Source organism: Salvelinus sp. IW2-2015, linkage group LG4p (genome assembly GCF_002910315.2).
Source record: "Salvelinus sp. IW2-2015 linkage group LG4p, ASM291031v2, whole genome shotgun sequence".
NCBI lineage: Eukaryota > Metazoa > Chordata > Actinopteri > Salmoniformes > Salmonidae > Salvelinus > Salvelinus sp. IW2-2015.
The window spans coordinates 23038184-23053273 of NC_036841.1; the positions used below are offsets into that span (position 1 = coordinate 23038184).

The 15090-nt window shown below is 44.7% G+C and overlaps 1 pseudogene; it reads right to left on the reverse strand.

Moving 5' to 3' along the window:
- LOC111957931 (unconventional myosin-XVIIIa-like) overlaps positions 1-15090 on the reverse strand; it is a 159684-nt pseudogene that overhangs the window by 55817 nt on the left and 88777 nt on the right.

Consider the following 15090-nt stretch of genomic DNA (forward strand, 5'->3'; position numbering starts at 1 on the left):
AGTGTTGATCTTTCTGTTCCTCAGCCATACAGAGAGCTCATATACAACACCAGAGGGATTTAGAATAAGGTTTTGCAGCCTTTAGAAAGAAGATATGTCTGTGTCAAACAGGTATTGACGGTCTTAGAGAAACACAGGAGCAGAATGTATTCATTTCTCTTTCTTTGTCTCGGTCTTCCTTTTTACTCTGCCTTCTGCGTCTCCTTTACAGAGTTCCCTTTGAGTGTCTGTGAAGCTACATGGCCTTTGCTGAGCACACAAGGCCATAGATGTAATGCATGCATGCACTGACACACACCTGTTCCCAGTCGAGGAAGAAGCTTTGTCTTAAAGCAARGATTTAATTAGACACACTATGGGCCGACTGGCTGAAAGGAGGAATCCCCCATGCTCCTCCATCTTCACCATGCTGTCACTCGTTCTATCCACATGAATGTCAAAGAGAGAGGAGGCTGTGGGCTTCAAACACTGTGCCGCATCCCTTCTATTCGTCTATTCCCCCATGGTGAAGCACCGTTTCAGAGAAGGAACACTCTCTCTCTCTTTTCTCCATCAAAGCGCTTTGAAAACAAATCCCTGTGAGGGTTTGGCTCAGGCTGAGAGGACTTCAAGGTGCGGGGAGCCCCCCGGAGCAATCAAATAGACAGAGAGAAACAAACTAATAGATTTTTGGGCAGTGGGGACGTCAGTGTCCAGACGAGGAAATCAACACTTTCATGGTCGTGTCTTGTGTCTCTGAGAAATATGGGCCAAAGGTTCAAATGTAACACCCTGCACTGCCTTGTAATCAAGTGTGAGTCTGCTTCCTTAGCTGTACATACAGAATATTTTCCTGTAAATATCAAACCAGCGTACCTTGATACGACACACGCCTCACAAATATTTACCACTACCACTCTCCTCAACACGTATTTTCCTCTAAAACATGCCTTGGCTTCTTAGCTAGAATTGTGCAGTCTTCATTGTGTGTTTAAATAGATACTTAAATCGTTGAGTTCAACTTAAATAAAACAACCTCAACTTCCTGTTAATCAGATCAAATGAAAACACATTGAACTAAACCTTACTGTAACTACCTTTCAGAACTGCTGGAGGGTAGTGTCCTGTACTGTACCTTTCAGAACTGCTGGAGGGTAGTGTCCTGTACTGTACCTTTCAGAACTGCTGGAGTCGGTAGATGCTCCTTTACTGTACCTGTCGAACTGCTGGAGGGTAGTATCCTGTACTGTACCTTTCAGAACTGCTGGAGGGTAGTTCCTGTACTGTACCTTTCAGAACTGCTGGAGGGTAGTGTCCTGTACTGTACCTTTCAGAACTGCTGGAGGGTAGTGTCCTGTACTGTACCTTTTCAGAACTGCTGGAGGGTAGTGTCTGTACTGTACCTTTCAGAACTGCTGGAGGTGGTAGTGTCCTGTACTGTACCTTTCCAGAAACTGCTGGAGGGTAGTATCCTGTACTGTACCTTTCAGAACTGCTTGGAGGGTAGTGTCCTGTACTGTACCTTTCAGAACTGCTGGAGGGGTAGTGTCCTGTACTGTACCTTTCAGAACTGCTGGAGGGTAGGGTCCTGTACCCTTTTCCAGAACTGCTGGAGGGTAGGGTCCTGTACTGTACCTTTCAGAACTGCTGGAGGGTATGGTCCTGTACCTTTCAGAACTGCTGGAGGGTAGGGTCCTGTACCTTTCAGAACTGCTGGAGGGTAGTGTCCTGTACTGTACCTTTCAGAACTGCTGGAGGGTAGGGTCCTGTACTGTACCTTTCAGAACTGCTGGAGGGTAGGGTCCTGTACCTTTCAGAACTGCTGGAGGGTATGGTCCTGTAACTTTCAGAACTGCTGGAGGGTAGCATACTGTACTGTACACCGAAACACATTGTAATGCAGAACGTTGGCTCACAAAAGCCTTTGTAGTGGTGATATTGTTCCCTGTCTGCCCCTGGGCCTCTCAGTAGAGTTCTTCACGGATCCACCTGTACCCGAATACCCGAGACCCAATCCAGGACCCGAGCAGGTCCGGATCCAAAATTCTAAATAACGTAACGGGTGGGTCGGATCTGATATGATTGTCACGAGTCTCGGGTATGTGTAATTTTAACTGACTTGTCCGGAACGGCCTGTACAGATCCAAAGGTGACTGCTGCTGTAGAGAGAGAGACATTTTTAATTTGCTGCTCTTGCTTTTCACGAGAGGAGTGTGGCGCGTGTAGCTTGTTGTTGGCCAATCATAAGTCATCAAAGCGGCAATAAGCTACAATCATAGAGCCTCCGTGTGTGGCAAAAGTTAGGAGATAGGAGGGAGGGAGATATCTAATCAGTGGAAGATGTTTGATGATAAATAATCTAGCTATGGCAGCTATTGGTCTACTGTAGAGCGAGTCTGCTTGGTTGGTTGCTGTCTCTCATCCCTCCCTCCCTCCTCACAGTACAGCCCCTCACCCGCCTGCTAGAGCGGCTCCTCTTTCTCTCCCTCCTCTCGTGCTTTATCAGCTCTGGTTAATCAAGTAGCTTTAAAAAGTACTTTTCTGCTGCTTCCTTCACTCGGATAGGGTTTGGATCCAACCAGGTCTATACGGAACGGTTCTAGTTGTCCTCGGGTCTGTTCGGAACGGGTCTCTACATTTCTAAAATATATATTCATGCATATCGGGTCTGGGTGGGAAAGCCCCAAGTCCATTTCAGAACGGGTCCAACTTTTTGGACCCTTGAAGAACTCTACCTCCCAGCATTACACAACCCTCTCCAGTCCAGTCTGACCCTCAGCCAGTCACACTGTGAGGAATGACAATCACTCTTAATGGAGTCGTTTACAACTAAACACTTCGCAAACAAAGGAAAATATCAATATCCTGTTCCTAAATCAAAACAAACAATCAGGATAAACAACTTGTGTTACTTATAGAAAGAGGCAGCACTCAAATGAAACAGGCAGAGCAGTAAAGAGAAGCCCACTGCACAATTAATTCACACAAACCACTCTCTCACACCCTCACGTACACAGACAAGCACCCACCCACACAAACACACACACAACACAAGACAGTACAGGACAACACACAGAGCTAAATAGATCACCACCGGTGGTTCCAGTCATTCAGTGGAGGGTGTTATATCCCTGGTCGTCATGCTCACTCTGGTGTGGTGGGGCTTATAGGGTGTGTGTGGGCTGTTTTCATCCGCCAAACACACACACAGCTCTGTCCCTGCCGTGTCTCTCTCTAATTCCTCATGACTGGACCAGGGATTATGACAGGCTTCTACAATAATAATCTCACCCTGTAGAAACACCAGCCTTCTAGTTTCCCCCACCACTCGTGTATAAATAAAGGTATTACTATTCAAATAGGTAAGGAGAGAGCCTGTACTATAGGTGTGTCAGTCCTTTTCTTTTTGAGCCTCATCACCCCTACATAGATCAGAGGTCAGGTTAGAGTGAAAGACAGAGAGGAATGCTAAAATGGAGGGAGAGACTGAGAGGGCAAGGAATAAGGCGAGGTGTGTGTGTTCTGGTGCGGTAATCGATAAGGCTGTGATTGAGGTGACGTGGGGTGTGTGTGTGTGTGTCCCAGAGGAACAGGAGGAGCAGATGGAAGGCTATCTGCTGGGCCGGGGGCCAGCGGAGACAGGATGGATTTATGACACTGTGCTCTGATGAACTTCTGATTTAGTGAGCCGCTAAACCGCCCCACAGATGTGGGTGGCAGAGCTAGCAATGGAGCGAGAGCATGCCATTAATACGAGGCAGAGAGAGAGCGAGAGAAGAGGGCAGAGAGAGAGCGAGAGAAGAGGGTAGAGAGAGAGGGTAGAGAGAGAGGGAGACTATCATTCTAATGCTTCCATGGGAATATTCTCTTCCTCTCTGAAAGAAGCACACGTATCTTCTCTTTGGTTTTCATGGCAACACATTGACTAACTTCACTATAACGGAAGATAAATTAGAACGTGTCGTAGGGGACAAATAACCATATGATCGAATGGGAAGCTTCAGTTCCTTTCAGAGTTTTCCCAAGACATTGTCTGAGGCGGCGAACAAAGAGAGCAGCAAAGCAACCCTGACACAAGCACTTTCTGTACTGGCAAGGGATACACAGCTCTTCAAGGACAACGACAGGCATCGGCTTTGAAAGTGTAGGCATTAGGAACCAACAGCGCACTGTGTGACGTGGTCGAGGGGCACGAAACGGTCCATTTTGCTGATCCAAGATCAGTTTAGCTCCTTTCGCCATCTAATCTGACCTGGGCTTTGGGCTGGTAAGAACTGGGTTGAGAGCGCTCACTCACCTTCCTCTTCTTGAAAGCCTGTCTGGCCAGGTATCCTCTGCAGGCAGCCTGGAACATGGTGATGTTGCGTCTGGTCTGGACATCTCTCTGCTCCTCCAGTTTGGCCAGGGTCCCCGCTCTGAAGAACACCTGGTGAGAGACAGCGACAGTTAGATACTGATTAATCATGACACGAAAGTGAATTGTATTGAAGTCAGACAGGGAGCATGTGTGTGTGCAAGGTTGCACAATACTATGGAAAAGAAGTAACGTAAACAACGTAAACTTTTTCATTTGGGGGCATTGACGCATACAAACAAATAATTACATTAATTTGTTTTTCCATGATTATGGGAGTTGGAATCCCCCTAAAGATCTTCAACCATACATCTAGGATTCAGGGATTGCATATCAACTACATCAAGTCCTGTGTTTACTTTGAATTTCAATGGCGTTTACTTTGGGGGCTTTAAATTTAGTTGGATTACCTCAAACGCTTTAGTCATTTCCATTTTCTGATCTGCTCTGGGAGATTGGGTGGGGAGCTGCTGGTGGACTTCCCTACAGTTTCTCAGGCCAGAGCTGAGAGCTCATCAAACTCTTTGAATGTTGCTGAATTGCATTAGCATGCTAATAGTGTTAGTGGAAGAGCTATGCTTAACTTCACAAAATCCTCATTAAAACTCCCTTGTGTTAGCAACACATGCGGCTGCCACGGCTACAGTAAGGAAAATAACAAAGACAGGACGTTTCTGGGGAAACTAAAACGACAGGTAGAGTTGTGGAGAAACTTCTCTTGGATTTAGCCGTCATCTCCAGTTAGTCAGAGGCACTGTGTTTTCTTCAACTCGAAAACAATTGAGATGGTTCGTCTACAGAGTGTTTTGTTCAGATTTCACCAAGCGGCTCCTCAAGACGAGAGCTGTGGTGGTGTTATGCAGAAATTGCATCATGACACATCAGGACTGATCTAACACAGTACTCCAGGGCCCTTAACAACCTATTATCCTCTATCAGAGGCACAGGATGAGAGAAAACACTTTACCCAGCACAGACAATCAAAGTTCAGAGCCCAGCTCTCAGGGAAGTGTGTGTATAGTCAAGCCAATAGCACATGCAGAGAGTGGGCTGGGCGCGGTGAAACCACACAGCACTAACACACCCACACTTCTCTGCTGTAGGGCAACGACTCCGACTGGAGAGGTTGTCTTTACCTCCAGAGAACATCGGATTGAGTTTGCTTCCTCTATTGTCAGTAGTAGAGGATTTATCACACACTGTATGGGCATTCTGTTAAATGGATCCAAAATGACATGTTAACAAATCAACAGCTTGCATGGTATGCTTGCATTAATAATGCTCACTTCTAACTGTTTCCCGGGTGCCGATGACGTGGATGGTGATGAAGGCAGACCCCTCCCTCTCCGATTCAGAGGGGTTGGGTTGTGCAAGACACATTTCAGTTGAATTCATTCAGTTGTGCAACTGACTAGGTATCCCCCATTGTCTTTGCCTATTCCTATGCAGTAGACTGTGTGTTCTACTCAGACACACTATCACATCACAACGAGGAGCCTGTAACTTTCTCGCCCACCATCACGACCCGCTAGTGATGCAACCACTGAGCAACGCCAATGGGATGTGTGATGTGTCACATTAAAGGCCTAGTCACACAGGCCTTCCCCCATAGCGGGATGAGCTTCTGCCTAGCAAAGACAGTCAGCGTGGACGAAGGAACATATTGGACCTCGTGGTCTCTGAATGCAACTCTAAAGGTCGACTGAGGTCGTGGGCCGTTCCAGTGGCTCAGTTGGGGCTTGGTGTTTTTCTCAGCATGATGAGAGATGGAAAGGCGCACACACACACACACACACACACACACACACACACACACACACACACACACACACAGGCCCACATCCACATTGCCCAATGTCAACACTTCCCTAAACATACTTTTCCTACTGTTTACTTCAGAACAATTCTTCCCTAAAACACTCTTTCCCTACTGTTTACTTCAGAACAATACTTCCCTAAACAATACCTTTCGCCGTCACTGGTTTAACTTCAGAAGCAATACTTCCCTAAACATACTTTCACCTACTGTTTACTTCAGAACAACTACTTCCCAAGATATACTTTCCCTACAGTTTTACTTCAGAACAATACTCCCTAAACATACTTTCCCTCCGTTACTTGCAGAACAGATACTTCCCTAAACTATACTTTCCTACTGTTTACTTCAGAACAATACTTCCCTAAGACATAGCTTTCCCTACTGTTTACTATCAGAACAATACTTCCCTAAACATCACTTTTCCCTATGTTTACTTCCTAGAAAAGATCCTTACCTAAACACCTTTTCTACTTTTCACTTAGAACAATACTTCCCTAAACATACTTTCCCTTACTGGTTTACTTCAGGAACAATTTCCCTAAACACTTTTCCTTACTGTTTAACTTCACGAACAAAAACTTCCCACTGTCCTCAGTTCCATGGAACATTCTGAAAAAGGCCCTCCTCTGCTAATTAGCCATTTCATGCCAGCCCGTCCGTTTCGCTTCTGGATTTTTCTACTTTCGCACTCTGAAAGTTTGAAATCTCATATGCTGGATTGTGTTGTGGAGGGTTATTCGGCACGCACGGCAAAGCGCCACAAAACAAAGAGAGCAGGCGCCTGCCAAAATCAATGGCTACAGGGAAGCAACCGATAGGACCAACAACAAAGAGAAAGTCCAGACATCTTTTTTTCTGAAGAAGCAGAAGAATGTGGAGCAACCTTCCCCCGGCCCAACTGAAGTCAAGCCTGATCAGGTGTGTGTGTGTGTGTGTGTGTGGTGTGTGTGTGTGTGTGTTTGTGTGTGGTGTGTGTGTTGTGTGTTGTGTGTTGTGTGTGTGTGTGTGTGTTGTGTGTGTGTGTGTGTGTTGTGTGTGTGTGTGTGTGTGTGTTGTGGGGGAGGGGGGTTGTCACCGCCGACCGTAACAGACAAAGGCTGCCAGCCCAGGGGACCCAGCGGCAGCTAGGAACCAGTGCCACAGCGACAGACCTATGATTCCAAAGAGAAGGGCATGCTGGGTTAAACAGCTGTCCCCTCCAGGCAGAGACAGAACATCTAGGGCCTGATTTAGACGGACCAAGCTAAGCCTCCACACCTATTGTCATAGTGTCACCTGTAGTCATAACACTTTTACAAAGCATGTATTAATGGCTTATACATAGTTCATTATTAGTTAACGTCCGTCCGGTCCGTGTGTGTGTGTGTGTCTGTCCGTCGTGTGTGGGTGTGGTGTGTGTGTGTGTGTGTGTGGTGTGTGTGTTGTGTGTGTGTGTGTGTGTGGTGTGTGTGTGTGTGTCCGTCCGTCCGTCCGTTGTGTGTGTGTGTCCGTCCGTGTGTGGTGTGTGTGGTGTGTGTCCGTCCGTGCCGTGTGTGTGTGTGTGTGTGTGTGTGTGTGCGTTAAATTACCCTGCTCAGGCCCATGTGGTAACTGCTGTTTTCCAAGTCCAGAGACTCCAACAGCTCCTCCACAGCCTGAAACAAACCGATAAAACGGACAGACAGATCAATGAAGAGATCAACAGAAATGGACAAACAGACAGACAGTGCTCCCGTAAAGTCAGCATCCCTCTGTCTTCGCCCCAAAGGACTGCACACAGCACCATAGCAACAGGCACACTCCCCTAACATCAGCCTATCCAACAGGAGACTGCAGACCGAAACAGCTCAGCTACAGCTACGGCACCAAGCTAGCTATCTGTAACCTCCAATTCAGTCTAAATATGGGCTGTATCTAAAGCAGTCTCAGGAGAGGTGGAGGAGGAGGAGGGACTTTAAAGTTCGACTACAAAGTGAAGTTGGAAGATAACTCCCATCCTCCCCCTTGAGGCTTCAGCTAACTTGAACAAAGTCCAGTGTTTCCAGATTTCTATGAAATATGACCTGTGATTAATTACAATATGAGTGAAATAGTTTTCCTTCCCAAAATGTTTTAATGAAATACGTTAAAAAGCAGCTTTTCTGTATTGGAATGGTGTGGGCATACACCAAAAACAGAATGTTGTGGGTGTATGCCGGTCATTAAAAGTATTCATACGAGTAGCCTACTGATTGGTCAGCTCAACTTCCTCAGGAGGATGACATCATCCTAGCTGAGGAAAGAGAAAGCTTAATATTGTCACGCCCTGACCTTAGAGATCCTTTTTATGTCTCTATTTTGGTATGGTCAGGGCGTGAGTTGGGGTGGGCATTCTATGTTTTGTGTTTCTATGATATTCTATTTCTATGTTTTGGCCGGGTATGGTTCTCAATCAGGGACAGCTGTCTATCGTTGTCTCTGATTGGGAACCATACTTAGGTAGCTCTTTTTTCCACCTGTGTTTGTGGGAAGTTGACTTTTGTTTAGGGCACATAGCCTGTAGCTTCACGGTTAGTTTTTTGTAGTGTTTGTTGTTTTGTTCGGCGTCATTTTTATAAATAAAGAGAAAATGTACGCTCACCACGCTGCACCGTGGTCCTATTTTTCCAACGGCCGTGACATTTATTTTTAAAGTCTCTATGAGGTGGGGTTTTTGAAGTATTTTCTCTCCAATTTATGCTTTGGCCACAAATACGAGTATAGGATGAGTCAACCACATTATTTGAGTATGAGCTAACATAATATGAACGTTTAAAAGTGGATAGTGTACAGTTACTTAAAGGACTGTTGGCAGAAGATCTCCGCAGGATTACTGGATCTGGTAGGTAAACAGGCTCAGTGGAGGATAAAGCCACTTCAGCCACAGTAACACAGCAACAGTAACGCAGCCATACAGGCCAAGCTAAGATGAAGAGACAGACAGGCTTCTAGCTCTGAGAGAGAGGGCTCTGTTTGAGTTCTCTCTGGGAAATAAAAATACATTTTCTAAGATGCTGACGCAGGGGAAAACCTCTTACTCCCTCTTGCTTTCTTTCTGTCTCTCCTCACTCTCTCAGTCTGTCTATCTCCAGAGAATGAAGTACCTTTTTGTCCATTCATTATTTCTGAGCAGGCTATTCTTCCTAAGCATGTCTCCAAGGAGTCTGGTTTCCTCTTTAACTCTTCTATAGCTCACTGTATGTTTTAGCTGTGACAGAGAGGACCTCTTCAACAGCTCTACTTCAAAAACACAACCTCCTTACACAACAATAAAAATAACATTTCAGCCAAGAGAACGTCTACATAATTTCTTAATTTCCAGCTACAACGGTTCATATTTAATATTTCTACATCTGAAAATATATGTTTACTGGATTCAGAAGTTTTAAGCACACATCTGAGTAGGTAGGGTATCCTAATAGCTGTAGGTACTGAAGACAGAGAGAGGAGGAAGAGATGGAAGGGGAGGACAGAGAGGAGGCACGTAATTAATCAGCACACCAGCCGCATGCTGCCAGCCAACCTAATCATAATTAATTACACACAAGAGAAGATCTAGGATGGGGGAGGGAGGGAAAGAAAAGAGGGAGAAAAGGAGGGAGGCTTTTATATTATCATTCGTGGAGGGAACGCCTCGACACTCACCCTCTTCTCGTCTGTGACCATGTAGTGAAGTCCGTGCTTTTTGGTCAGGTGGGGCGCCAGCACGTCAAAGCGCCGTCGGAATTCGGAGAACACCATGTGATCAGGGTATCCTTTATGGAAAAGGCAAAACAAGGTCAACATTTATCTAATCATTTTTATTTCTCATACAGTTCAGAATTATGGGGGAAAATGTCCCTCTCCCATGACCTAGCTTGACTTGAGTGGTGTCCAGTCTTACCTTGTCTGTAGATGCGCAAGGCGTCGATAAGCTTAGATCCACGGAGCTGAGCCCTCAGGAGGCCCACATCCAGCTGCATGAGGCCTGAGTCGCAGCTCTCTCCGTGGGCCACGCGCGGCTCCATGCCAACTCCCACCGCGTCTGCCTTGGGCAGCAGGCAGTGGACAAAGTGAACCCTGGACCTGCGCACCGTGTCCAGCAGAGCATCCTGGAGAGACAGAGGGCAGGGAGTTAAAGCATTAACACACACACACAAGAACAAAGGCAAATACTTCATTTTGTACACATTTGCATGTATAAATACATGTTAATATAGTTTTATTTGAATAACACAATTGTCATACAAAGTTCTTAAGAGCAACTTGGGCCTAAACTAGAGGTCGACCGATTAATCGGAATGGCCGATTAATTAGGGCCGATTTCAAGTTTTCATAACAATCGGAAATCTGTATTTTTGGACACCGATTTGGCCAAATGTTTTAAATATATTTTTACTTTTTTTACACCTTTATTTAACTAGGCAAGTCAGTTAAGAACACATTCTTATTTTCAATGACGGCCTAGGAACGGTGGGTTAACTGTCTTGTTCAGGGGCAGGACGACAGATTTTTACCATGTCAGCTCGGGGATTCAATCTTGCAACCTTACGGTTAACTAGTCCAACGCTCTAACCACCTGCTTTACATTGCACTCCACGAGGAGCCTGCCTGTTACGCGAATGCAGTAAGCAAAGGTAAGTTGCTAGCTAGCATTAAACTTATCTTATAAAAAACAATCAATCAATCATAATCACTAGTTAACTACACATGGTTGATGATATTACTAGTTTATCTAGCGTGTCCTGCGTTGCATATAATCGATTAGGTGCGCATTCGCGAAACAGGACTGTCGTTGCTCCAACGTGTACCTAACCATGAACATCAATGCCTTTCTTAAAATCAATACACAAGTATATATTTTTTAAACCTGCATATTTAGTTAATATTGCCTGCTAACATGAATTTATTTTAACTATGAAAATTGTATCACTTCTCTTGCAACAGAGTCAGGGTATATGCAGCAGTTTGGGCCGCCTGGCTCGTTGCGAACTGTGTGAAGACTATTTCTTCCTAACAATGACAGCCAACTTCGCCAAACGGGGGATGATTTAACAAAAGCGCATTTGCGAAAAAAGAACAATCGTTGCACGACTGTACCTAACCATAAACATCAATGCCTTTCTTAAAATCAATACACAGAAAAATATATATTTTTAAACCTGCATATTTAGCTAAAAGAAATACAGGTTAGCAGGCAATATTAACCAGGTGAAATTGTGTCACTTCTTTTGCGTTCATTGCACACAGTCAGGGTATATGCAACAGTTTGGGCCGCCTGGCTCTTTACGAACTAATTTGCCAGAATTTTACGGAATTATGACATAACATTGAAGGTTGTGCAATGTTACAGGAATATTTAGACTTAGGGATGCCACCCGTTAGATAAAATATGGAATGGTTCCGTATTTCACTGAAAGAATAAAACGTTTTGTTTTCGAGATGTTAGTTTCCGGATTCAACCATATTAATGACCTAAGGCTCATATTTCTGTGTGTTATTATGTTATAATTAAGTCTATGATTTGATAGAGCAGTCTGACTGAGCGGTGGTAGGCAGCAGCAGGCTCGTAAACATTCATTCAAACAGCACTTTCGTGCGTTTTGCCAGCAGCTCTTCGCAATGCTTCAAGCATTGAGCTGTTTATGACTTCAAGCCTATCAACTCCCGAGATTAGGCTGGTGTAACCGATGTGAAATGGCTAGCTAGTTAGCGGGGTGCGCGCTAATAGCGTCTCAAACATCACTCGCTCTGAGACTTGGAGTAGTTGTTCCCCTGCGGCTTTTGTGGAGCGATGGGTAACGCTGCTTCGAGGTTGGCTGTTGTCGATGTGTTCCTGGTTTGAGCCCAGGTAGGGTCGAGGAGAGGGACGGAAGCTAAACTGTTACACTGGCAATACTAAAGTGCCTATAAGAACATCCAATAGTCAAAGGTATATGAAATACAAATGGTAGAGAGAGAAATAGTCCTATAATTCCTATAATAACTACAACCTAAAACTTCTTACCTGGGAATATAGAAGACTCATGTTAAAAGGAACCACCAGCTTTCATATGTTCTCATGTTCTGAGCAAAGAACTTAAACGTTAGCTTTCTTACATGGCACATATTGCACTTTTACTTTCTTCTCCAACACTTTGTTTTTGCATTATTTAAACCAAATTGAACATGTTTTATTATTTATTTGAGGCTAAATTGATTTTATTGATGTATTATATTAAGTTAAAATAAGTGTTCATTGTATTGTTGTAATTGTCATTATTACAAATCCATTATTATTATTTTTTTTTATTTTAATCGGCCGATTAATCGAGATCAGCTTTTTTTGGCCCTCCAATAATCGGTATCAGCGTTGAAAAATCATAATCGGTCGACCTCTAGCCTAAACCCTCTCAAAGAGGAAGCAGAGGTAGGCCTTGGGTAGGGAGAAACCACCCCACTCACCACTTGCAGTTTGATCTGGATACAGAGGCTCCTCTTCTTGACAGCGGCCATGCCGGTGGTGAAGGTCTTCCTCATGCTAGTGGCTCTGCGGAGGGCCAGCTGAGATCCCCCCTCTAGCCCTGCGATGGAGCCAGACAGCACTGTGGGCCCTCCACTACGACTAGAGAACAGACTGCACAACCTACTGAAGCTAAAGCCTTTTAAATTGAATTTGGCAATTGAATTATTTCCTGCTCAAGAAGCAGTGCAAGATCTGTTTCACTGAGTTGGTTTTGTAGTAGCAGGTCACTAATTCATTACCGAAGCAGGTAAATCTCACATCCTTTTCAGAGAGACATGAACAATAAGATGCCTCTTATTCAAGAAACAAATCCTATCTCACCCTTACAGTATTTGGCACTCAGTAAGCAGCTGGAGGGTTGGGTGACGTTGTGGATATTACTTGGCATTGTAATATAGGCATTCTTTGGCTCAGGGCGTCCTCAAATTCTAGGTCTAAGGGCTCCTGTCTGATTCTTTCGATGATGTTCTTTTCCTAAGGAGTGTGAGCTGGTTTCCAATAAGTATGGCGACATCGTGTTAATAGCGTCGTTTTGTCTTGTTACGCTGTAAGTTTATAGACTAGTCTATACTAATATTGATCTTTGGCCATTGTCTCTTAATGGCGCTTGTGCACTCTTCGTCTACTTCACTGAGACTCACGTACACTTACAACATACTCAAGGACATGCATATAACTACGCGCTACACCACACTATAAACTAAACTAAAGTCATACTTTAGTCTTAGACGTTCAGCTAGCTTCCTGTAGATTGGACCTCTACTCCATCTCATTTCTTTTTGTCTAATTCTTGTTAAGTCACTTTCAACATTTCTTGTTAAGAGCGTGTGCCATGCAGGTGCATCTGCGCTTAATATGATGTATAACTGGACTTGGAATAGCTTTGCTCTGCAATTGCTCCTAAACTCGCCTTAGATCTGAAACTGTAGTAGTATCAACTAGATAGTCGTTAACGGGGGAAACGATGAATAAACACTTACTGCAATTAATAATCTATCTTGATGAAGACTATTCTCACTCCACACTCAAAAAAGTTCACTAGTGAATATTGGATGGGAGGTAATATAGCTTCTGTACATGAGTGTCACCAACAGCCACCGCAGCGTTCGTCATTCCTTACCGTGCAGTAGGGCAAGGTGTTAGTAGAAAAGTTAAGATTCGTTTGATAATTGCTGTGCGCGATGCCCTATGGCTCAGTTTGGCAAAGTAGATGCAAGTGAGAGTAAGCGCATCATTGTGTTAGATGAACTAAAGGCATTAGACCCCATAACATCCTGCAACGTCTCACAACATGGACTAGAACTTCACTAAGTATAGAAAAGTCACTCTATACTACGACTTACATGCAAAAGAGGCACTCAAGATAGACTTTTCATTATCTGTCATATTAAAGACGTGTTGGGTTGCACTGCTCTCTGGTCTAATTTTTAGCCTCAGACTTAACCTGTTAGAAGGGTGTTGAAAGAACAGACCATTTCTTTTCGAGGTACTCTGGCCTCCTCTTGCTTCATGCTTATCGCATGTCCTCTTCAGCTCTATGTTTTCCTCTAGCATGGGAATCCAGAGGCGTTGGTTAGGTGTGATTGGAGTCAGTGATTTTCAGTGAGATCCTTCTGTATGTACAGAGTCTAGATAGGCGAATGACATTACAATCATAAAAAAAAGAACTCAATCTGACGTTCTAGTGTTATTTTCATACCTAAAACAATACAGGTATGTTAATCGAACGATTATGATTTTATTCTTCAGGGAAGTTTAAAAATACAACATCATTGGTATCTTTAGTAAGAATACTTCTACTATGTAATGGTGAAGGTATTTGTTAGTGGCTGTACATCTCTGTATATGTCTGCACCTCCTTATATCTTTTCCAGCTCTGTACAAAGGTGGGCGTTCCGTGGAACAGGGTCTGCAGGCGTTCTGGGCGTAGTTGTGGCACAGCTCCTCGAAGGTGGCACCGGGCGCTGGCGTGTGGCCATGCGAGGGTTTCTGGAAACCCGGTGTGTCCACGATGAGCAGAGAGCACAGAGAGTGCTGACTGGACTTCAAGCTCTGACACATGATACAAAGGGTGAGAACACACGCGAGAGAGAGAGAGAGAGAGAGAGAGAGAGAGAGAGAGAGAGAGAAGAGGAGAAGAGAGAGAGAGAGGAGAGAGGAGAGAGAGAGGAGAGAGAGAGAGAGAGAGAGAGAGAGAGAGAGAGAGAGAAGGATGAGAGAGAGAGAGAGAGGAGAGAGAGAGAAGGATGAGAGGGAGAAGAGAGAGAGAGAGAGAGAGAGAGAGAGAGAGAGAGAGAGAGAGAGAGGGAGAGAGAGAGAGCGAGAGCGAGAGCGAGAGCGAGAGCGAGAGCGAGAGCGAGAGCGAGAGCGAGAGCGAGAGAGAGAGCGAGAGCGAGAGAGAGAGAGAGAAGAGAGACAGACAGAGGAGAGAGAAAAAAACAGAGAGAGAGGAAAAAT